This window comes from Anabas testudineus, chromosome 5, assembly GCF_900324465.2.
Source record: "Anabas testudineus chromosome 5, fAnaTes1.2, whole genome shotgun sequence".
Classification (NCBI taxonomy): Eukaryota; Metazoa; Chordata; class Actinopteri; order Anabantiformes; family Anabantidae; genus Anabas; species Anabas testudineus.
This window is the reverse complement of record NC_046614.1, coordinates 17,239,618-17,263,678: the sequence shown is the minus strand read 5'-3', so window position 1 is coordinate 17,263,678 and position 24,061 is coordinate 17,239,618. Positions and strand designations below refer to the sequence as shown.

At 42.0% G+C, this 24,061-nt stretch overlaps 1 protein-coding gene across 1 annotated transcript in view; it reads left to right on the top strand.

Moving 5' to 3' along the window:
- Positions 1 to 1,196: 1,196 nt before the first annotated feature.
- gli1 (GLI family zinc finger 1) overlaps positions 1,197 to 24,061 on the top strand; it is a 43,405-nt gene continuing 20,540 nt past the window's right edge. The window contains exon 1 of the mRNA XM_026348946.1: positions 1,197 to 1,542. The gene's annotated coding sequence lies outside the window, so the exon portion shown is untranslated. The remainder of the gene's footprint in view (positions 1,543 to 24,061) is intronic.

Here is a 24,061-nt window from a genome sequence, read left to right as displayed (position 1 = left end):
CAAAAATAAGATATATATATGACTTTAAAAAATAATAGCATTTTGCTTTAGTTGCTCACACATGTATTTCAACAATCCATTTAATAGTGTTTAACACTAACAGTGGAATGTATAAATACAAAATGAATGTAAACTCAACAAGTCACACCTAGTTTTTTAGAATACATTCATATGATTATATATGAATATAATATTTGTAAATATTACTCCTCTAGTGTGTCAGCTCTCCCACATTGCAGTTATATGTATTCATCTTGCCTCTGTGGTACAGTTTACCATGCATAAAAACTGTTGATGTGTGTGTATTACCCTGAATAACCAAGAAAAAAACTATTGTTATTTTTTTAATTGTTACTGAGGGGTACACGTGAACTGAAGTCGCTTCAGTTGATTGTATATTAAATTCAGAGAGGGCACATGTTGACATTATTTAGACTATGTCAGCAATTCAGCAGACTTTACAATTTCATTTTATACCCAGACGCACAGAAACGTACCTGTGCTGTTGTGTCATAATGATCATACCCCGTGTTAAGACACTTAACAACACTAATGTATTTAGTGAGACACCAGGTTCTATTCAGGTGGTATTATATTATTTATAATTTTATTGTATGTTTTATAATGTATGTGCTTGTATTAAAACACATAAAGTGCTGTTCACTTGTAGTCCTGATCCCGATCCAGATTGAATTCCACGTCTGGTTTTGTGGTGGGTTTTAGTGGCAAGGAGCAGCAATCTGCAGCATCCCCACACACACACACACACACACACACACACACAGTCAGCCACACACGCTGTCCGAGAAGCTGCTATGAAGTTACACTATGAAAGTAAACAAAGGCGTTTATAGATAGATTATTCTAATTACTTCATAGAGACGCACTTTATATAGACACAGGCACGTCCAAGCATTTGTTAAACATATGCATGCTGCAGTGTCTTTATATAACTGACTGGAGCTCTGCAAAAAAGCCTTCACAAAAAGAAAAGTCCAAGTAGAGAATCCAGCAGTGGAGCTGGATAAAGTGATGCATGGTAACTCTGAGGGAAATCTGAAAAAGCAGCGTGGCTCTTTTTTTTTTTTTTTTTTTTTTTTTTAAGAAAAACAAAAAGTGAACTTCCTGTTTCGGGGTGGTCCACAGACTGTGGAGAAAGGGAGGGAGGGGGGAGGGAGGAGGAGAAGGGGTGCGCATTCCCGCATTGCCTGTGCAGCCAACTCCAGGGCTCTTTGCGGGACTCCATATCCGAATATGGGGCTCGATTTTGTTCCCGTAAAGTAATTTCGAGGGGGGAAAAAACGCTATGGGAGAACGCGTCTGAAGCAGGATAAAGTCTTGGTGCGTGCGTGTGTGCGTGCGTGAAGAAGTCGGTCTCCTCCATCCGTGTGCGTCCGCCACAAAGTCGAGAGAAAGAGAGCGACGAGACGCTTTTACTGGAAACCCAGACTTTCCCAGTCCGTGGAGCCACTGAGCTCCTTCCAAGGACTCTGGGAATCCGGTCCGAAAGTTTCATGCTGAATCTTCCCGCATTAACCTGAGGTAAGAGGTGCTGGTGACTCAACTTCGCTTTTGGAAATCAGAACTGTTGATGAATAACGAGCTAAAAGTAACACGTTTGTTCAAGTTTGGGAAGCTGTGTGGTTGTTATTGGGCTTTATAATTGTTTATTTCTTTGGTGGTCTACTTGCTGAAGTGGAAATGAAATGCATATGTGTTATTAGAGGTGGGACAATGAGGCCTCTTTTGGCTGCATCTCTTCAGGTGATGGTGCAGGATTTTTACGCATCTGGAGCAATCACCTACATGAATACCACTGTTTTCCCATTTCCTGCACACTCCAAATTTCAGTAATTTAGTTGCACAATATGCCTGTTAACTGACCGAATATGTAAAAGTGATACACGAGTTTTGGTGGATTCACCAAATTGGTTCTTCTTCAGAAAAATAGCACCCTGTTTTCTGTTCCTGTGGAGGTATGAACTTTGTTTTTTCAAACTACAGAGCTCAGAGATCTGTATTCCTTCGTGCCTTCATGTCTCTGCAAAGCTCTTCTCTTAGCAGTCTGACTGCCAGCACAGTTTCAAATCATCTGGCACAGATGAGGGTTGCTGGGCCACCCGAGAACAGCTGCTTCTTGTAACCTGACATAGTTGAGGTGCCAATATCTTTTCCAAATGTGAGTTTCTGTCAGGACACCCACAAAACAACGGCGTCCGTAAACACAGCGTGAGCTTCAGGATTCAGAAAACTCCCGTAAATGTCTCGTCAGCTGACTAGTAAATGTTTGATTGGTTCTGAGCTCCTCAAAATGTGCTGGCTGATTATTGAGCCAATCTGATTATTATTATTGAATCTAATTATCTCCGTAAGAGGCGGCTGTGGCTGTTAATGTGGGAAGATTAGGCTGCTTGTCTTCATGTAGTGGCCCTGGGTTGAAGAGAGTCAACACTGGACTCAATGGAAGAGCCAAACACCTATTTATTCCAAAGTGACAGTGAGAAGTGTTGAGCACACAAATGCACATCCTTCCTAAAGAGTATTTACACAGACACACACTCACACACAGTGAGTGTATTAGTAAGTCATGAAGGGTAGATCTCCAAAAAACATGATAGGAAACACAGTTTATAATATTCACTGTATTGGGCAAGTTCAAAGTGAAATTGTGGATTTTATGTAAGTTACCAAATTACGGATATCTTTTAAAATCTGTGGTCAGACTGTGATATTTTTAAGTTATTGACATTGTTACTGCAAGTTTACTGAGCTTTGCGTGCTGAGAGCTACATTTTGTGCACTTGGGTCCTTCTCATGGTTGTGACGGGGGAGAATTTCAAGGGAGAAAAGTGCACTTGTCCTTTGGCCACGTGTGAAAAGCTCTGCAGGGGAGCTTCCTCGCCCTCCTCGTCTTTATCAAGTGTGTTAAGACCAAAAGGCTCCTTAATAGCAATGTTCTTAAACAAATAGACCATACAGGAAGCAACTGTCCTCCTATAGCCAGTCACAGGAGAGGACTGATCCTCCTTATCACAGCCATATCAGACTAGTGATAAGTCTGTATCAGGCTGAATATAGTTGAATTTGGTGCAATGGATGTTTTACTTTGAGCCCAGAAACACCATAAGAAGCAGGATTAATCGGAGCTGCTGTCTATAAGAGCAGAGCCTAGAATATGAAACACCCCCAAATTGACTCTTTTTTTAGTCCTCTCTGGAATTAATGATGTGGACAACATGTTTAATTGCTGTGTTGGCACTAACATCCGTTGGTCACGTGACACACACACATACCCAGAGGCAGGCAGCAACAAGTGGTGTGTTTTTGTCCAGATTCCATTTTGGTCCGCTCAGCAAGAAACATGTGTCACGTGATGCCTGCAATCCCCCCCCCAACACTCCTCCTTCTCCTCCACAACGCCCTCGTCCCACCTACCAGAAAGAGGGAGAGAGGGGGAGAAAGACCACCCTCACTGGGATCACAGCCCCTCAATCAGACCCTTTCACACCCTGTGAACCTGAAACAATCAGGGTTTAATAGCAGCTGTCTGTCTGTGCTGGCCCTGGCTAAAACCATGTAGGCTCACAGTGCAGAGCCGATTGGCTTCGGCTGTAGAGACAAGAAGCCCGGGGATGCTCCAAAGGACACATAAGCAAAGACGCACACATACACTCACATACTTCTTTTCTGTCTTTATCCCCTGCGACTTTTCTCACCCTTTATTTCCTAGTTTTCCTCCCATACTTCAAGGCTCACGAAAGGACGTCTACTCCCGTTGCTTGCCGATGTCAGGGAATGGTATTTGAAGGTGATTTTGGTTCATTAAATTGAGCTTGTGTGGCTTTCACAGTGCTCCAAAGCTTTAGTCACTTTGTCTGAGTGTTGTTATGCATGGAAATAGACATTGTCCACCGAAACCGGAGTTGATAGAGTTTGGTCATGGTTATTGTTTTGGTTATTATTTAACACAACAGGACATGACTATTATCGCTTTCAAATTGCTTCCACTAGAGAATCTGACTTCCTAGAAATATAACATTGAAAACATCAAATGATGCTGAAGTGAGACAGAGAAATTGGGGGGTTGTTGCTAAGTAGTGGGCTGACACCAGAGGGCAAATGCATTAGACACTTTAAAAAGCTTGAATTGCATTAGCCGAGGGGCACACATAATAGAAAGGGAAATGTTGTAGTCATGGGAAATATTCTGAAAATCATTGTTCATGGTTACTTGGAGTTTTCCCACCCATTATAAGCTCTATTAGACAAATTGCTGCAGTGAAGATAAAAAAAATGCCCCACAGAGACAATTAGTTCAAAGCAAGAGCAAATTTACACCGAGGCCTCAGAGATTTAATGTAAAACTTTAGGTGAACAGATGATGTGAAATTAAACCAAATTCTTTCATTTCAAAGAAAATACACGACTGTGACATATTGGTTGTTCTGGAAAAACACACTTCCTACTGTACTTTTAGGTTAGTAATCAGCTGATCAATGGATACTTGCAGTATTTCATTTAGCTACTTTCATTGTGTAAAGAGGACCCTCAGCTGTTGACTCAGCATAAATTAGATGTGTGAAATTTATTAGCCCAGCTGCCAACCGGAAGTTTCCATCAGTGGGTGTCTCACGTTAGTTCACTTTAATTTTTTCTTGAAGTGACCAGTGAGACAGTCCACAGAAATCATGGCTTGCCATATTCCAACTCTATTTCCAAAGAGACAGACTTCTTCAAGAGAAAATACTGGATGAGTCTGCAACCCCCAAAACTGCTAGATAATGAGTAGTGACAATGCGGGGCATGTATGTTATAGTTATAGCAACCACCATCATCGCCTCTCTGGTTTGACACTCTACAGATCTTTTGTGGTCACGGCCATGACTGTGCCTCTGGGTTGTAATGCTACTTATCTGGTACCCAGTTATATTTCACTTCAGCTGGATGGATTCTGGAAATTCTAATTGGGAAAGCTACAAGGGTTAGGGTTAAGCCTAAGCAGAGATAAAGCTGTCTATGTAGCCTGAATTTACAGTAGTAACACAGTTGGACCATCTATTTAATAGTTATCCCTGTAATGTTGTTAGCTCCTAAGGGAAATAAAAAGAAACATAACACTGGCTCAACGAACATGCCAAGGAGGCTTCAGGTTGGTAACTAGTATATAAAAGTCACACTACGTCCTGTGTTGGCATTGAATTTTAACACTGGACATTAATCATAACTTGCAGAGTTGTCCACTACAAGCTTGTATTTGTGTTCCTCACTTGTAAGTCGCTTTGGATAAACGCATCTGCCAAATGACTAAATGTGAATGTATAACGTCTGGATGCATATGAGTCCTGATCAGTGTCCCGATCCATGTTCTGATCATAAATCAATTAGACATGTAGTCCAAGATGAGCCTGGCTCTTTAGCCATTGCTTAAATGGTTCCAATGCCTTGGAGCGATAGGTTAAGTCACATGTGGTGCCAGGGAGATGTTGGTTGTATTTTACAGCATATGCAGTGTTTTTGTCTAAACCTGTGCCTTGGGGAACATGTGTATGTGTGCAACTTTGATTCGAGCATGCCACTAACAGTAAAAGACAGAGTTAGTCCCTTCCCCATTTTCCCTCCTCTGCCTTTGAATGGGGGGTGGGACTTTCTGCTAAATTTGTGTGTGTGTGTGCAAAGGCAGTTAGGCATGCTAACTATTAACTATCGTCTCATGTGGTTGATATTAGAAATCAAACTAGTGCTAATAAGATCCAGGTGAGATGGCGAATAGTTGCTGCGTGCACAAACAACCCACACAGTTACTTATTCCGTTACATTGGCTCAGTCTGTAACAATGGCTCTGTGGACTGGTCTGCTTTGAGAGATGGTGGACAGCTGTGGATGACAAAGATCCAGAAAACTGCAGCTTCTTTGTCGGGTCAATAAAAGTTGGTCAGAATACTGCAGATTTAAGTTGTGATTGAATTTGACTTGTTGCGTGTGCCTGAAATCTCCAAATGAGTGAATAGTTGATTTATTTACAGGTGTGTGTTTATGCATGCAGGGTAGTTACATTCTTTGCAACTTTCCGTACCTGTGTGTCTTTTACTGTGGGTGTGTATCAGTGTGTGTGTGTGTTCTCAGCCGCCGATGACTCACAGCGTGGTGTCCTGTCGGCAGGCAGCAAAGAGGAGGCGGTGTTTATTATTTCACCAGGTTGCCATAGTCACAGTGCATATGGGTGCTACCATCGTCTGTATAATTACACCACAATGTCTTACAGTCATCGTCTTCACTGCCCGTGTGTCTCTATGACGTTCACCAATTAGGAAAAACTGTCAGATTTGTGATTCCCCTACTGTGTGCGGTGTAGGGGAGGGTCATCCTGAGAGTTTTGGTTTCACGTTTTTGAGTTTTCCAGCAGAAAATAACAAAAAACATCTGGTTCAAACATTGTTCCAGATAAAATCGCTTTGTTCTTTTTTTTTCTCCTCCTAAACAAAACTGCAATCTCTCCTTTAAATTTCACTCACCGAGGAAGTTCGATTACTCCTACTGCACTTACGCATTTGTATGTAGTCCGTTCTTGGTAGTGTTTCGTGAGCTATTACATTTCACTGCTGGAATAATTATGACAAAGCAAGAGAGAAAGAGAGACAGTGGGAAAGGTTTAAGCTAAGCTGAGAATCAGTGCTGAGGCATATCCATTTAGCATGTGTTTACAGCAAGCCTTCTGGACAACTATCTGAGATAAGATAACATCCGAAGATTCTTGAGTTGACAGATCCTGGGCAACTTGGAGTTTTTACATACCACACACACACACACACACCCCTTAATCCTTAGTGTATACAGCAAGTATCTAAAATCGAATTAATCTAAAAAGGAAGCACAGACAAATGTGTGATGAATTACGCAACAGCATAGATTTTATGATGATGTCATAAAAACAACCCCTGTTCCCTTTATCAGGATTAGTTTAAAGATCAGTTGCATTTGCATATCAATTGGTTTGAGTTCTGATAAGAGTTCACCTGCACAACATGGTTACTCGGAGCTCAGTGACCACATAAAGATCACGTGGAGCTTAAAAAAAAAAGGTGGACTCATGAAGAGAAAAGGTCAAACTGTATATTTTCAGCAATATGAAATCTGCCCAAGACCATGACGTGCAGCAAACTCTGTATGTTTTCTATGTAAAACAAGGACATTTTAATGTGTTCCAGGTTTATAGAGTTACTAAAACTAGATTTTAAACAATGGATAGCCCAAACCACACTGGTATTGTTGCTTCATACTGTATATTTATGTGTACAGTAGTGTGGTCAGTCTTCTAAACTTACAAGGAAAGATGAAGATTCATCCTCTTTGTGTGTTTTCTTTTCTTCTTTTTGTTATTTCTCTTCCAAACGTTTCCAGTTCGGTATAAATCTCCCTCATTTATCTTTCTTTACATTTTCTTTTTTTTTTCTCATCTTGCTCCTGCTCAGCCTCTTTTTCTATTCCTGGTTTCTAGCTCTGTACGTAAGTGAGAGTTTTGCGTCGCTACAGCGGCTCGTTGATGCCATGTTAACCAGATCAGATGCCATAACAGGAAGTCGGTCCACAAGCGACGATGTAGCACAGTGACACACACACATGACTTACTACCACTGCAAGCCAAATGCAGGCAGAGCCGTCACTGATACACTGACATGAATCCGCTGTGGGTCAAAGGTAACTGAACCCTAACTCAAAAAGGGACATTTACTCCAACAGACTGCAGGGCGCTCCACATGGAAAAGTTCTGCTGATGATTCAGAGAAAACGCTGCACCTTCGTATTAATTTGTAATCTACATGTGTTGATTTTTGTCAAAGCAGAAACAGGAAAATAAATCGTCCTTTAAAGAGAAGCATCTGCAACTAAACAGAACCCAGTACAGCGCATAATTAACGCAAGTGATGTGGTGTGCCTGTTTTGTCGGTTTTGTGATGCTGCTTTTTTCTGTAGCATCAAATATTGTTTACAGTTATGTTATCCGTGGTCCACTGTCATGAAACGTAAGTGGAAACTAACGGTCTAACTTGTATTGACGTTGTTGTTGAGAAAATGATTCCCATCGGGGAAGCAGTGAGCTATTGGAAGGCTGTTTTTTTAGTTAGTTAACTCTGTTATAGTTTCTTAGAGGTTTCTTCCTACTTCACTGAAGGAAGAGGAATGATCCTTTTTGAACGAAATACAGTTCCTGTGCATTTATTGCATATTTACAAACTTAATTAAGTCTTTAGAATAATAATATTATTGGCACACGCTAAGAAAGAACTTTCCATTTTCATTAAGAGTGGAATTTCTTGGAAAGGAAAGAAAGGGCAAGAGAGAGTAAAGGGTGAAGGAGAGAAACATTTCATCGTGAGTGTTCAGGAGTGAGAGAGAGAGAGAGAGAGAGAGAGAGAGATGCAGATTGTTTTAAATCCGCAGCGAGTCAGGCTCTCAAATTTATGCCCATGGGCTGCTTCTTGGGTGGGCTGCAGGGAGGGCGGTGCGCTAGCTAGAGCAGGGGAAAGTTGCCGACTCCAGACTGCTTGCCTTGCTCTGAAGCTTGGCTTTTCCTGCTGGAACACATTTACAACTCAACCGTCCTGACTGCCTGGCCCTGCCCTACACAGACTGAACTGCACTCTGACTTTTCTGACGCTCGTTGAGCAACCATGGTTGTGGTTGTGTGTTCTCATTTTAATGATGATTATCTTGTTTTTAAACAATGGAGTTTTCGCTACGCAATAAGCACACAGAAGTTTTCATAAGCAAAACGTTATTATTGGACATTAAAGTTTCTGTTCTTGACAATGTGTTGGGTTGAAGACATGCCAGGATTAAACAGATTAACCTTAAGAAGCAGTTTTTTGGAGAAAAAATTCATGTCTCAACCCAAGAACGTAGATCAGATAAGGCAGAATTCTGGCTCTTCTGTGTTTCGTGCCAGCAGCAATTGTTTGTTTTGCACAGCATGAGAAAGATCAGGGCCCTCATCTAGCTTTTGAGTAGATGCCCTGATGTTTAGGACGAAGGGGAGCAACTCACTCAGCAACCAGCTACAAGCTCAAGTTTTCACATTGAGATTCAGGGTTGCTCACAGTGGAGAGGTTCAGTCGTATCAGCTTAGCATCCCATATAATAAAAATCTAATTTAAAAAGAATCCTGTGGTAGAAATGTAAGAACTTCTCACTTTTAATGTTAGCACATAGTCTAATGGTGAAAGTATCTGACCTCGTGAAACATAGTCTCACGTTGTATCCTACTTCTGCACTGAAAGGCCAGTTTACTGCTGAGTTTCCCAAACTTTTGAAAGCAGGGAGGTTTTCCTGCTTCAGTTACAGACTGAAAACACACAGAGAGGGATGACATCAGCAGCATGTAAATCAGCTTGCACCAGAGCAATAATCTAAACTTCAAATTTAGAGGCCGGTTGGTTGGTTGACCACGATAATGTGCTGACATGTACCCACACACACACACACGTGTGTGTGTGTGCACACACACTTGCACACGTCCCTGCACGCATACTCAACTCCAACTATGAGAGGTCAGAAGTAAACAAGTAGTTCTGACATCATTTTTTTTTTTTTTTGGGATCCAACACAAAAATGTGAATCTTTAAACAACAAAGCAAAATGCAAATTATCATTAAAGTTAAAACATTCAAAAATCTGGTTTTGAAGAGAACAGATATACATGTGAGTGTGTTTCTTCTCCCCAGCAGTCTTGGTTTATTCCGGCCTGTGCGTCTGGCTGCTTTGCAAGCTAATTCACTCTGAAGGTATTATGGTTATTGGAAGGCTTGTAAACCATTAAGTCTTTATTTACAAGAGAAAGAAAAGAGGGTCTTGGTATCTGCGTGGGGGCGAGCTAGGTCTTGGTACGGGTGCTGACCCCACTGTAAGTGATGAGAACAATTTTTCGACCAGCAGGCTGGCGGGACATCTGGTCCTATTTGCAGCAAACAGCAGACCACTCCTCAATTACATAATTGTGCCCATTAATTACATGAGGAGGGCCTTCATTTCCTGGTAGCCAATAACTAACAAAAAGAGAGCCAGTAAAGAAGGACTCTAAGACACACATGATTATAGTGTGGGTGGTGAAACATGAAACAGCCTCCCATGTATAACAGCAGCCCAAGGTTAAAAAGCCACACAGTTTATAGTATTTTCAGCAATTACATTGGGAAGTGTGTGTGATGTATTCTGTTGTCAATTCAGTTAAAGTGAGATTACAACAGAACAATGTGAAGTGACATGGCAGCACAGCTTCAGGACAGTTTGTTTCTTCAGCATCGGCAGCCACTGTTGATGGCCACACATAAAGCTCCCCGCAGGTCATTTCTCCAGGAGACCACATAAGCTCACCTGCATGTTGTGACTGGACAGATGCAGGTATGATCACTGTGGAGGGGTTTCACAACAAGACAGTACTGAGGAGCTGTGGTTTGACGGGAATTGTTTTTAGCATGATTAGAGAAAGTATATGAATGTATGACATATAATATCTCTCTATCTTATCCCTTAATGAGGGCAATAAAAATTGTACAAGTAGGGATGCAACATGACATTAGTTCTGTGGTTCCCATGCCTTGAACTGACCTACCGCTGCACTCAGCATGAAACAAATGTTGGAATTACAATGCGGCTGTCACAGCTGTTGTTTTTTCAGGTCTGGAGCTGTTGTCCCCTCCTCCTCCTCCCCCTTCCTCTCCTGTACTTCTTTCTGCTGATGCTCCTCTTTATCCTCGTCACTGTCTTTATGCCATGGGGGTGCAGAGTGGGCTGAGCTTGCAGCACAGAAGCTCACGCAGTAATGCACCTGCTAGCAGAAGTTTAAGGCGAGTGTGAGACAACGGGGGGAGAGACAGTGTCTTTCTGCGGGTGTTGGGGAGAGACAGAAAGAGGGCAGAGTACGGGGGTACAGTGAAAGGAAGAGGCTGTGAGAGCGAGTTTCTCGGTCTTTGGAGTGCAGTGAGGATGGAGGTACCATGCTGGGCATTTATGCCAGGCTTATGGGACCAGGCTCAGCTGAATACACACAGGGTCAACAGGGATCCGCATGCACTTTTCTTTTCACACAGAGTACAGCGCTGTGTGTTCACCCTGTGATGGACGGGCAACCTTTACAGCCCGGCTTCTCTGCCTTTTGCCCACTGCATGCGGGGAAGGGATCCAGATCCTCCACCCCACTCTAGACTCTGATAAAAATGTAAGGGTGAATACATTGATGAATGTGATGAAAAATGCTGCTGGGGGCGGGGGGGTTCTTTATTCTTTGCTGTATTCACATTCTCTATACATCACACAAACAAGACCATTATAGCTGCATTGTTCCCCAAGAGGCTTTAAAGTATAGCAGATTTTCAAAATGGCACTCACTGATCTGAATAGGTTTTATTTAATTCATATATGATGAGGAATATCTCTGTGTTTCTCTTAACACAGAACCATCCAGTGTCATGTCACTTTCTCCTAATGTGATGACTCTGCAGCAGGTTGTGACTTTGTTCCCTGACTACTGATTATTTCCCCAGCAGTTGAAGCCCCTTGTCCATCACTCTGCTCCTGTTGGAGGGGACGGGGCAGTTGTTCTGCTGCGCCACATTTATTGGCCCTCAATAGCTAGCACCTGTAGTCCATTAAAAGCCCTGGTCTGCTGACAGAGAGACATACAGATACATGCTGTCTTTGAGTTCACAGTGTTCTGAGAACCTTTGAGCGGAAATTTGTTTTACTGTAGAGAATAATCACTGGATGCTGAACGTTTCAAACATCGAAACCCACAGGACCCCATTCAAAGAGGTTATTTATCGACTCTTGTCTCCTTGTGCAGCTGTGCAGCAGAAATGTGGTGAGCACTCGTGCGTTCAGTGTGTGTCAGTGTGTCTCTGCAAGTGCAAATTTTGTGTCCATTTGTTGAGTCAGGTATTGCGATTTGGTACGAATATAAATTTGAAAAATTGTAGTTTTTAATATTTCAGTAGTTATTTACCTTTATTTTACACAGTTATCATGGTCAATGTAAGGTTATGTAACAGTGGTGCACATAGAGGAGAGTCCTAAAGTTAAGCTCCTCTGTCAGAAACAGATCAGCTGCATTGAAATATCTTTTTTAAATGTGCTAAAGCTGCATTTCAATTGCACGAGGCTACATTTTATTAAATTTTTAATAAACAAAAACCTTAAAAGGTTGCGTAGTTACTCTTTAAGTAACTTTTGTGTTAATCTGAATTGTTTATTAACCCCTAGTGAATAGCATTAGCATCAGCAGAGGTCTGCTAAATGTCTAGGGAGGACAGTATTATGCGGTTTACAAATCAAATCAATTCTTTACCCACATCTATTTCTGGATCTGCAACTTGCTGGAGTTTAAGCTGGTTGCCTAGCAACTGCCACATAAACCCCCATAGGGCCATTTATCTGTAAATGGATTAAACAAATGATATACAACATGTTAATATGTGGGTTTAAAAGTTGTTAAGTGCATGCTTATATGTGTTACCTTCATGTGTGAGCACTTATACTAGAACTATACTAACATTTTTATTGCAAAACAAAGTTGCAGTTGATGATGAGCTAGGCCCTTATGGCTGCTCCCCTCTCTTCCTCCCTCATCTTGTGTGTCCCAGCTCACACTCCAGCTTCCTGTGGGATAGAGCCGAGCCTCGGGGCAGAGGGATGTCTGTTTCCAACCAATGAGCCCTGTCACACATGCTCCAGCTTGTCAGGCTCAGTTTGTGTGAGGGTGATTTGGTGTCAGAGTGACTGTATGCATGTAAGTGCCTATATGTCTGCGAGTTTCTGGCTGTGTATGTGCGTGTTGAGATGTTCAGAGATAGGACTGTTTTCTCTCTGTGGGTGGAGGCGAATGTCTAGGATACGGTGAACAATTCAATTAGTTGGAGTTCAGTGTGGTCCAGGTTCATCTTAGGTTTCCAAAAAAAACAACTTTGTGAGTTTTGTCTCTGGGACGACAGGGGAAAGTATCTGAAACTATAAAACATTTGCTGTCTCTTGTTGCAATTAAAAATAATCACCAAGTATAAATGATATGCGCACAGGAGGAGTGCAGTTCATTAGTGAGCAACTGTCACACATGAGAGACAAGCACAGAAAAAGCCCAACATCTACTATGATATGTCAAAGCTGTAGTTGGATTGCAATCAAATTTTGTGGATCAGATTGGAATAAATATGTTTCTTGCAAATTTTAACATGATGCTTTTTTCAAAAATGTGTTTTTTATTTTTTAATTATTCAGTTTCAGTTTTAATTATTCAGTTTCAGTTTTAATCTCCCACACTCAGGGTTTGGCATGTTTACATGTTTGCACATCATCAGCATGCTAAGAGACAGTCTGTGGTATACAAGCATCGGTGTGATCTGTGTGAGCAAAGATGAGTCTTTTTACATTTAACACACAGTGGCTCACTTTACCTCAGTGCTTCTTCCTCTGCTGGTTGGCCATCAGAGCAGTCTGGTGGTGCGTCTGAGGTGTGTGGCTTACCACCATGCCATTGCTTGAAGGGCTCCTGCTGTCTGTTGTCACCTATGCACAGTGAGAGATGCTGTGTTTTCTTTCTCAGATTGATCCGGTCGTGAGGTTTAGTCAGACGTGTAGCTGGCTGAGGCAGGAATTTAAAAATATAAAGGGCAATGCTCGGATGAAATTAAGCATCTCACCAGCAAAACGTGGGCTCATTCTCAGTGTTTAAATGTTCATTTAAATAATTGTATTATGTTCTTGAACAACAGCTAAAATGATGTTTAGCACAGTTCTTTTTCTGTGGCTGATACATACTCAGTAACAGTCGACATCATTTAACACGGTCTCTGACAGGAATTATGACTTATATATAAAAGTAACTTTTCCTACTACAACTTTGAATGCACCCGTGGTTCAAGATGGGAGCTCTCCTCTTTCTTCCCTTCTCCTCTCCTCTCCTCTCCTCTCCTCTCCTCTCCTCTCTCTCCTCTCCTCTCCTCTCCTCTCCTCCTCTCCTCTCCTCTCCTCTCCTCTCCTCTCCTCTCCTCTCCTCTCTCCTCTCCTCTCTCTCCTCTCCTCTCCTCTCCTCTCCTCTCCTCTCCTCTCTCTCCTCCTCTCTCCTCTCCTCTCCTCTCCTCTCCCTCCTCTCCTCTCCTCTCCTCTCCTCTCTCTTTTCCTCTCCTCTCCTCTCCTCTCTCCTCTCCTCTCTTCTCCTCTCCTCTCCTCTCTCCTCTCCTCTCCTCTCCTCTCCTCTCCTCTCCTCTCCTCCTCTCTCCTCTCCTCTCCTCTCCTCTCCTCTCCTCTCCCCTCTCCTCTCCTCTCCTCTCCTCTCCTCTCCTCTCCTCTCCTCTCCTCTCCTCTCTCCTCTCCTCCTCTCTCCTCTCCTCTCCTCCTCTCTCCTCTCCTCTCCTCTCCTCTCCTCTCCTCTCCTCTCCTCTCCTCTCCTCTCCTCTCCCCTCTCCTCTCCTCTCTCCTCCTCCTCTCCTCTCCTCTCCTCTCCTCTCCTCTCTGCTTAGTAAACACACTGAAGAGCAAACGTTTTTAACTTGGAGTGTTAGCGCCGGAGCTCTTCTGCTAACTGACCCGGGGCTCTGAAGAGCTGCACATAACAGGCGCCCACATTGGCTTTTGTGTGCAGGAGGGTCTTTACATAACCTACATAACCAAGTACATTGTCTAGCAACCAGTTGGCTACTGAAGGGCCTTGTAAATGGAGGAGGGGGTCTGCTTGAGAGGAGGCCGGTAGCTGAGTTGAGAGGCTACTGGAGCTAAGCTAGGTCATGACTAAAGGCTAGTTTGTTAGTCTGATAATGGCTTTAGAGTACTGATGTAATGAGCTCCCCGAACAGGAAAGGGTCAAGTTTTGTTTTTATTTTAAGCCAAATTACATCTGCTTACATACGAAACTTCACATTTCCTGAAGGTTCTTTAAGAAAGTCACACATTTAACAAAGACATCCCATATTCAGCAGTGTAAATCATTTCTTAGTTACCTAAACCCCCTCACTGTGATCCCATTAGTCCACAAAGCCCGGCCTTCTTCACCCCGTTTCCAGCGTTTGGGTCGGAGCCAGAATTCACTTGGACCTGCCCAGGATGTTGAGGTATATTTTTCCTCCCCGCTTTTTTCAAGATGTTTTCATTTGGCAGAAGAGAAATATTTGCATGTGTGTGTCATTGCACCGTCCAGATCGGACTCAAAGGTCATTTTTATAAAATTTTGGAGGTGGAGCCTATTAACAAAAAGGACATTACCTGACTTGTGATCATTAAGTATTCATGTCTTGTTTAGAAGTAAATAGTGAAGCAACATTATGTCTAATTACCTACTATTATGTAAGGAAAGTAAGATTTGACTAACACCACTTGTCCTTGAACAGTTGCAGTTTGAGTGCCAGCACAACAGGCTCTTGCTGGTAACTGTGATTTTGACACAGACTCATTATGAGCTCCACACTTCACCTTAGATCAGATGATAATGACCCATTTACCAGCGACACTTGATGCTCCTGTCATTCTTAACAGCTCCCTGCCAGGACAGAGGAAGCTTTTACTGCTGTTACTGAGATGTTGCTATTGTCTTCCAATACACAAAGACAAGGTGTCCTGATGGCCCATGATGGCCCCTGTGTGAGTCCCTGGACGGCCCATACTTGCACCGCTGAGGATTTTCTCGCTATTGTCACAGGGCTGCAGTCACGGGACACAGCCAGAGTATCGAGGCGGGGAGAGGTGGATGAGGGTTGTATGGGTGCTTTGAAAAGATGTGTGAAATAGGAGCATGGGTATTAAGGGTCTTGGCTCAGTTGGGGGTCTATTGTGCCTAAGGCTGAGCCCCCTACTGGCATCCATGATCTCTTCCATTGACATAGAATCTCTGCTCCGCTCCCTGTGTGTTTTTCTGTAAACCTCTTTCTCACCACTCTCTCTCTCTCTCTCCCTCTTTTTTCTCTCCCCCTCCCTTGCACCCGATGCGTCTTTACCTCCCATCTTCAGCCCTCCTTCTCTGAGTCACGGTCAAGGAATCTGGAGAGTCCTCCACTGTCCTGCTTCAGTTAACTAGATTCACACTGTACTTTAATGGCTGTGAATGACGATGATGACAGCTCACAACAGCTGAGTATCACTGTAGTGTGAACTGCTACTTTATGTGTGTAATTGAGATGCCCATGAGACAAATACAATATGGCCCACCCCGTCGTTCTGACGGGGGGCAAAATTGAACTGTGAACTGTTCTAAATGTCACATTTTATTTTTCATTTCAACATTTTTATATCAATGAATCATCTAAATGTTATTTTGTGGCGAGGATGTTGTGCAGCTTAGGTCTTAAAGTTGCTTGATGTCTTCTTGGATCAGATTCTTCATGTGCTTCATACTTCCAATCTATAATGTTATAGTCATGGTTGTCTACTGTAAATCAGGATATTCAAAGCATCAAAGCTTCTGTCCGTCGAAGAGGACTTAACTTAATACGACTTGTTTTAAAGCCTTATCTACTCTTTTCACATGCATACAATTCTGGTGGAGGGTATTAAATCCCCTTCTATTTAAATTTGTTTTTGTAATACAAAACAAAAATAGCAGGATTGTCATTCAGAGTCCAACATTTGTGAATAAAGCGGAATTACTGAATATAAACTCCCCTTTATGTAAGAAACGTCATAGCTTCTGCATAAAGAAAACGTTTTTTTCGAGTTTGGTGTAGATGGAAGAGTTCAACACCATCCAATTTGACATTAAAGTGGAAGCCAAAAAACCTCAACTCAGACCATGTAGTTCCAAAATCATTACTCCTAACTAGTGATGGGAGAGAATTTCTGCAGCCAAGTATGAAATGTTGTGGAAAGCTTTTCCAAAAAAGTGCACACTTGCTAATGTATAGTGTGCAAATTAGATATTTTTTCAGATCTTGTCAAACAATTTGACATGCAAGTTTTTTTGTAACGTATCTTTTCTCGCTGTCCCCCCACCCACAGTGTGCTCTGGGTGATTTGGGTTGTGAGCGTGCTTCGGACAGATTGTGAATGTGTGTGTACATACACCTATTTGCACAGCGTTATCCAGCTTGTGTGAGGCCAACAGGAGTCGTGCAATTGTCAATAGTAGAAGTCTATAAAAACCCGTCATTGACAAAGAGAGAACAAACAGCCACGGTTTGTTCAGGATTTCCTAGCAAACGGTCCACAAGTAGGGCCGCGGATAGTTGGGAGGGAAAGAGTGAGAAAAGCAGCTTCGATGTGACTCTCTGTGTAATAACAAATGAAAGGAAGGGTTTCTTTTCACTCTTCAGGTAATACTACAGAGGGTTTAATGATTTCTAACCCTACATAAACACACAAATATACAGTGGTGAAAGAGGGATTCTTGAAAAAGGATGGACTGGACTTGAAAAGCAGCAAAACCACTATGTCATTAAAAATAAAAGTTTTGTATTGCAAATGTTATTTAAAATAAAAGCATATATTTTAAAGTGTTACTGTATATAATTGGAGCTGTGTAATCATTTATTATTTAAATAAAAAAAAAATTACATGATCAGTATTATAATCAGTATTTTATAAATGCTCTTAATAATTTGCTCATCTACAAAAGTCACAAAATGTTCACTTGATCTTAAACAACAAACAAGAAAGCAAAACATAAAACTGCAAAAATGCACAAGCATCAGAGGTAAGGTAGTTCCCTTACTCTGTAAATAAAAGACACTTTCCATGTGAAAACAGATTATTCTGTTTTGTATTACAGAAGAATTATAAAAGAAATGTAAATAGTACTTGGAAAAAGTACTTTACACTCAATCGTATCACAAATATCAGACGTTACTCAGTAGGCTAATGGACTTGTTCCATAAGTTGTAGCTCTCTTGGTTGACACCACCATAAAGAATCGAGGAATTGTCTGAGCCTCTCGTGTCTCTTGTAAATGTCTTCAGCTGGTGTAGGCCAGTAAGACTGGGACAAATGTGCAAGCTGACCGCCTGTGGCCTGCGGGCAGGAAATGAGGAAGGACTGTGGGACCTTGTAAAAAAAAAATGTATCGTGTCACCATTGAGCTTGTGAGGAAGTGTTGTCTGCGGTGGCCTTTAGTTTTTACTCTTGACACTTGTTGTGTGATTGCTATCTGCATTACTTACTTAACTTTTTATAATTTCAGTAGAAATTACACGCTCTACTGTCATGCTAATTTGCTATTTTCACTTTTTCAAATTGATTTGATGCACTTTGTTAAACTATTCTTTTTTGAGAGAACCTGCTAATTAGTAAATGTGTGAAATGTGAATGACAACAGTATCCCCGGTTTGCACTGTCCCTCGGGATAAGCCGCCACAATGGGGGCATAACACTAGAGCCCTTGTGCAAACAAAGTGTTCTTGAATGAAGGAGGCATTTAAAAATGATCGCTCTCCACAAACAGAATGCGGCCCTCCTCTTTCTGCCCCGCTGTCCCCCTCCTCTTTCTCACACTCCTCCTTAAACTCCCTCTTTTTGTAATTCTTGCCTTCTTTCCCTTCCCTTCTCTCCAAATTCTTGTCTGTCCCCATGCCTGTTAAAGACATTTGGCCTGTGCTAAACAAGGAGTGACAAATACTCCCTTCCTCTCGTCATCAAATGGCTATATCTGTGTCTGTGTCTTCTCAGACGCTTTGAGAGGCCGATCACTGCAGGACTGGTAAGGTGAGAATGTGCCGCAGTGCTGAATATAAGTTGGAAAGAGGGATTGAGTGGCCACAGTCGGGAAAGAAAGGAGGAAAAAAAAAACGGAGATCCGAGGTGGAGAGTGGAGTGATTAAAATTCATCCCACGGTGCAAACAAAAGGAGGAATGAAAAAGGGGGAGAGTGCAGGATAGAAGCGAGGGTGAGTGTTGGGAGGGTAAGAAAGATTTGGGGTGAAAAGAAGATTGTAAGCCTCAGCAGATCCCTGAACAGTGCCCCCTCCCTAAATGACTGCCTTTGACTCATAGTACAATTATCCTGTGAGACAACAGAAAACAAGGGAAGGAGAAGGGGAAAGTGAAGAGGAGTGGGAGATGGATTGATTAGGAGAAAGAGGGAGAGAAGGAGAGAGAACATTAATTATTCGCCAGGCTTTTCCTCCCAAGATTTGCGGAGGTAGGCTGAACAGGGGGTCAACAATTGACTCAATTACAAGACAAACTCTCCAAGGGCTCTACACTACCACTCACCACAGACCCTGCAGCTCTCGGCCAGGCTGTTGATTTTTTTTTTTTTTACCTCTCTTTTCTTTGCCGGTAAATGTTTGCCCCTCTTCAGGTGCCCCTGGCAGACGCAGGATCTCCGGCCCTCGCCTGCGCTTTAACCTTTTCAGCCACTGATTGATTCCCCTCTCTGTTCTCCATGAAGAGCTGCAGGAAGAGAGAGGGAGCGAGGGAGTGAAGAGGCAGATGAAGGGCTAGAAGCCTTCTCTTTGTCAGGCTTTATAGCTGATAATGAATAAGAAACGTCTGGTGACCCAAGAGCAGAGAGTTTTTTTTTGTTTTTTTTTTGCCGTTGCACAGGTGGAATTTTCTTTGTCGGCCCATCAGCCGGGAGTGATATGGATAAAACGTTTGCAGACTCTGAGGGAACGTTAACAAAGCAGTTCTAGTTAAAGTTCATGTGGGACTTGGGATGTTGGACATTACTGCAGCTACTATTTACTGATAGCTGCTGGAGGCATTTACAGTGTGCATGGAGTAGGGTTGGTATAGTTTTCACTTGGCTCTGCTTCAGTGGCAGTCGAATCCTGAAACTGGGGTAGTTGGACTGCAGTTGTTGTACTCATTAAATAGTATAGTGGCACAGAGTAATTATTATTTTAGTTGTTGCTTTTGCAGAAATGGACACTACGACTATGGACGACTTGACAGTTTAGCACTCAGTCAAGAAATAGTCCTTCTTATAACCCTTATAAAAACTTATGACACTTAAACAAGCTACGATTTGTTAATCTGTGAGCTTTAAGACTTTAAGGATGTTAGTGTGTCTTTTAACATGGGGTAGAGCTGAGCCAGGTGTTTCCAGTCTTTTTTTTTAAGCTAAGCTAACTTAGTTTCACATTTAACAGAGAGAGACATGAGAGAAGCATCAATGCTCTTATCTCTCAAAAGAGAAAATGTGCATTATTGTACATCAAATAATCATCAAATTAAAAGAGGACGATGTAACATAAATTTCAGATAAAACAAATTGAATCTTTTTTTTTTCAGCACCCTAAAAATGTTTCTAAAGCTGAATCGGAACAAAAAAGAGTCAGTGTATTATCATAAATACTTAAGTGTCAAATGATAAATGCTTTTTCTTAACAAGAAGCTTTTTGCCTGATGATCAACACCTGTGTGTCCTCCTTGTTGTGAGAAGCTACACTCGGACCAAATGAGAACTCATGGGAGTGTTCGCCGTTGTTCCTTTTGACCCTGCATTGATAAGGTCGGACAATACAGTGAGGAATGGGATTTCCACAATAGGTCTCCAGTCCTTCTCTTGTCAGTCAAAAGGACTGCTCAAGCATAGTGCCGTTCAACGCTGCCTGCTCTCTTTTACTCTCTCTTTTTTCTCTTTCTCTTCTTCCATCGACTTGCTTTTTCTTTCCGTTGTTTCCCTTTGTTGCTCTCATTTTCTCTTCTTCTCTGTCCTGCTCTTTCTCTTTTTTCTTATCCCCTCTGATTCCCCCCATTCCTCCTTTGTAAAAGAGAAAAGAGGGCATGAATACCACACACAGACTTTGAGTCACCCGCTGCACAGCAGCATTACTGCCGCCAGATTTTTTCCATCTCAACTGAATCACTGTACCCTTTTTCTCTCGACAGAAAACTTTGGAAAAGTGCACTCTCTTTGGTCCCCTCTTTAGCGTTAATTTTCCCTACAGGTCCAACAGCTCGGTTTTTATTTAGCATTGAGAATATACAACAATATCAAATACATTTGAGTAGAGTATCCTTGAACACTCACTTGGCTGAAGCATCTACTTTATATTTTTAGGCACTTAAGGTTTGGGTCATGCTTGCCAAGAAATAACTTGTACTCTGTCTTGTCCGACCTCTTTGTAAATGGAGGGAGTTTATTGTGCACTTAAGAGCCAGCCATCACGAGTGAAGAGGAGACAGCCTTAAATATAGGGAGAACGCCACACTTCTTTCCCCCTGGAAAGAAATTTATAGAGGTGAACTTGGTAGTTCAGAAACAAAATGATTTGTTCTAAAAGAACTAGAGCAAGAAGTTTAAACCCTGGCTCCTGCATGTGTGTAGTGGCTGAATCTCCAAATGTTCAATGTAGAAAGTAAAACATTTGCTTCACTAATTTTAATAATACTTGTCAAATTGTGTAGGTTTTCTGTTTTTATTTTAATTTTTTATAATTATTCTAACAGGCCACATCTTCCTACACAAAAACGCTTGATTGAATATTCTTCAGTGATAACGTACGACACACACAAGGTGCATGTGCGAGTGTGTGCACTGTGTGTCTTTAGCAAGCCGTTGAATAGAGGCTGACGTAAACTCTGCCCTCTTCATTGTGTTTGTCACATCAGGTCCTTGGGTCATCGGGGGCCTTCAGCCGCCCTCTCAGTTCCCCGTGTGTGTATTTGTTTGTATACATTTGCATGTTTCTGTGCCTGTGTGCACATTATAGCTCGATGTCTCGTCCGTACATGTATGACAGCTGATGTGTAAATAATTGTGCACTGTGTACAGTATACCTTTCTGCGCTTAAGTTTGTGTACGAGAAAGAGCGAGTGTTTATGTGAGTGTCTGCTTTATGCGTGCGTGCGTGCGTGTGCTCCCTGCGCATCACTGAGCACTGCACGGAGATACAGACTGGAATTCAGGACTGAGACGCAGTGAAAGGGAGCCCCTTCCTCATGCATGAGATAGGATCAGTTGTTTACATGTACAAATAGCAGAAAGCTTCTGTGATTGCAAAACATCGCCTACATTTTCTGGTGAGAACAGCAGCATTTGACAGAAAGCGAAACATCTTTATCTGACTTGTCTTTGACCAGATGGAACTGGAAACGAGTAATTAACGATAATCCTTAGAAAATGTTTGTTGACTGTTGCATAAGCAGTGTGGCCCATGTGCAATCTGGTCCATGTTTCCTTAACACAACATAGAAACTGTGGTTGTCAGGTAAGAAACTATTTATGATGAATAAAATGCTAGAAACTACCAACAAACATCGCTGGCAGTCACCTCTGTTGTCACACCGTTCTTTCATCGTACTGCTCCGTGCGATGAACCTTTCTTTATGCTCTGTTTTAACATTTGCAACCTTGGTGTGCAGTGTTTTTGGGTGGGCACCTTTGCTTTTATTTGTTTCTCTGCCGGCAAAATGACATCACTTATTCCATTCCAGATGAACAGGGTTACAATGGCTTTACAAATCAGAGGCTGAACGAAATGTGGGAAGGGACATTGGAACCAGCTGAAAAGCCTCGTACTTGTATATATTTATATAGATAACTCTCATGCCACATACACTATTTGTTTACAGCCAGTGTTTCTCATCATAACACATTGCTTTTTTACTTACGTCCTACAAAACACACTGGATGCATTTCAGAAAACGTTTGAGAAAATCACCTTGAAACAGTGAAACAGTTATTATAATTGTTAAATTAACAATTCCTGCCTCCCAGCTGTTGACATACCTCTGCAGTTAGTAAGAATGAGTATTATCTTATCTGTGTGATGAAGGCAGGCAGAATTACTTTATATAACTTATGTGAATGGAAAACTGAAGATATGAGCCAACATGTTGGATAACAAGCATGATTCCTGTGTGTGCCTTCTCAAAACACACCACACGTACTGTAGGTATTTACTAAAGACACTGATGATTTTAGTGATTGTTTACATGTCAGCCAAAGTTCAATAGTCTTTTACTCTAAGGGCAAATTATCATTTGTAATTTTTCATGATGATAACTTGTCTGACAAACACAAACGTACACAAACAAAAGTAAAAGTCCTGCAAACACTGGCAGAAGTATTGCTCATCTCCAGTTCCCTAATTCAGCCTTTCTTTCACAGCCAGAGTGCGTTTTCCATCTTTTGTTTTTCTTGAATGTCTAATAGCGCGCACAGAACAAGTGAGACTTGAATGCACGCTATAAGTGGACGCTCAGAAGAATCAGAAGAAAAGCTTGAGTGACAGTTCTGAGCTCGGTTTTTGTCATTGTGTAACCTGCGACGCGTTCACTGACATAAAATAAGTCACAAAACGGATGAAGGCGTTTTTTGTTTTTTGTTTTTTGTTTTTTTTATGTGTGTGGTCTCACACGCTACAAATTAGTGTATTTTGAAAAATGTTTTCCCAGCTTAAGGTTTGATTTCATAACCAGTTCTAATGAGCTGCAGTTTAAATCTCTCATTTCTCATCTGTTCTTGATCTCACACATTTGTGCATCAGTTTGAGAGCAAAACCTAAAATGTGGCTTCAATAAGTGTATTTTTATTTTCCTGTATGAATGTGTGCAAACATCAGTTGTGTGTGTGTGTGTGTGTGTTTGTTTTAAACTCCTCCGCTCTCCAATTCACAGCCAGCTGATTACCTGATTTGTTGCCTTTTAGTTATGTTAATGCCACTTTAATTACAGCCCTGTTGGGAACTCAAGACACACACTCTCTCTCATCTCTTGCTCACACACTTGCACACACTCTTCCTCGCTCTCGCACCTCCCTCTCTCTTTTTCTTTCCTTCTTTCTCAAGCATCCATCTTTTTATTTCACACTGTAATAATCAGCTCGACAGATATCACGGCTGCTGTCAGCAGAGTGGCGTCAGTTAGTCCTGGGATCTCAGGGATGTCTACGTGTTTGTGTGTGTGTGTGTGTGTGTGTACATGTTTAGTTTGTAGACTCCTCTGAACAGCCACGACTCATTCTTCCTGACAGCATATGTGACTGCCACCCTCTCAGAACCTGGCCAAGCCTTTCATTCGTTCAGAAAAAGTGTGTGCGGCTTTTGCCTGCGTGTGTGTCTGCCTGAGTCACATGCTAAGCTCCAAACATCAGCTCAGGGATCCCAGCCAATTAAAAGCTAACAGCCTGGATGCCTTGTCCTTACCA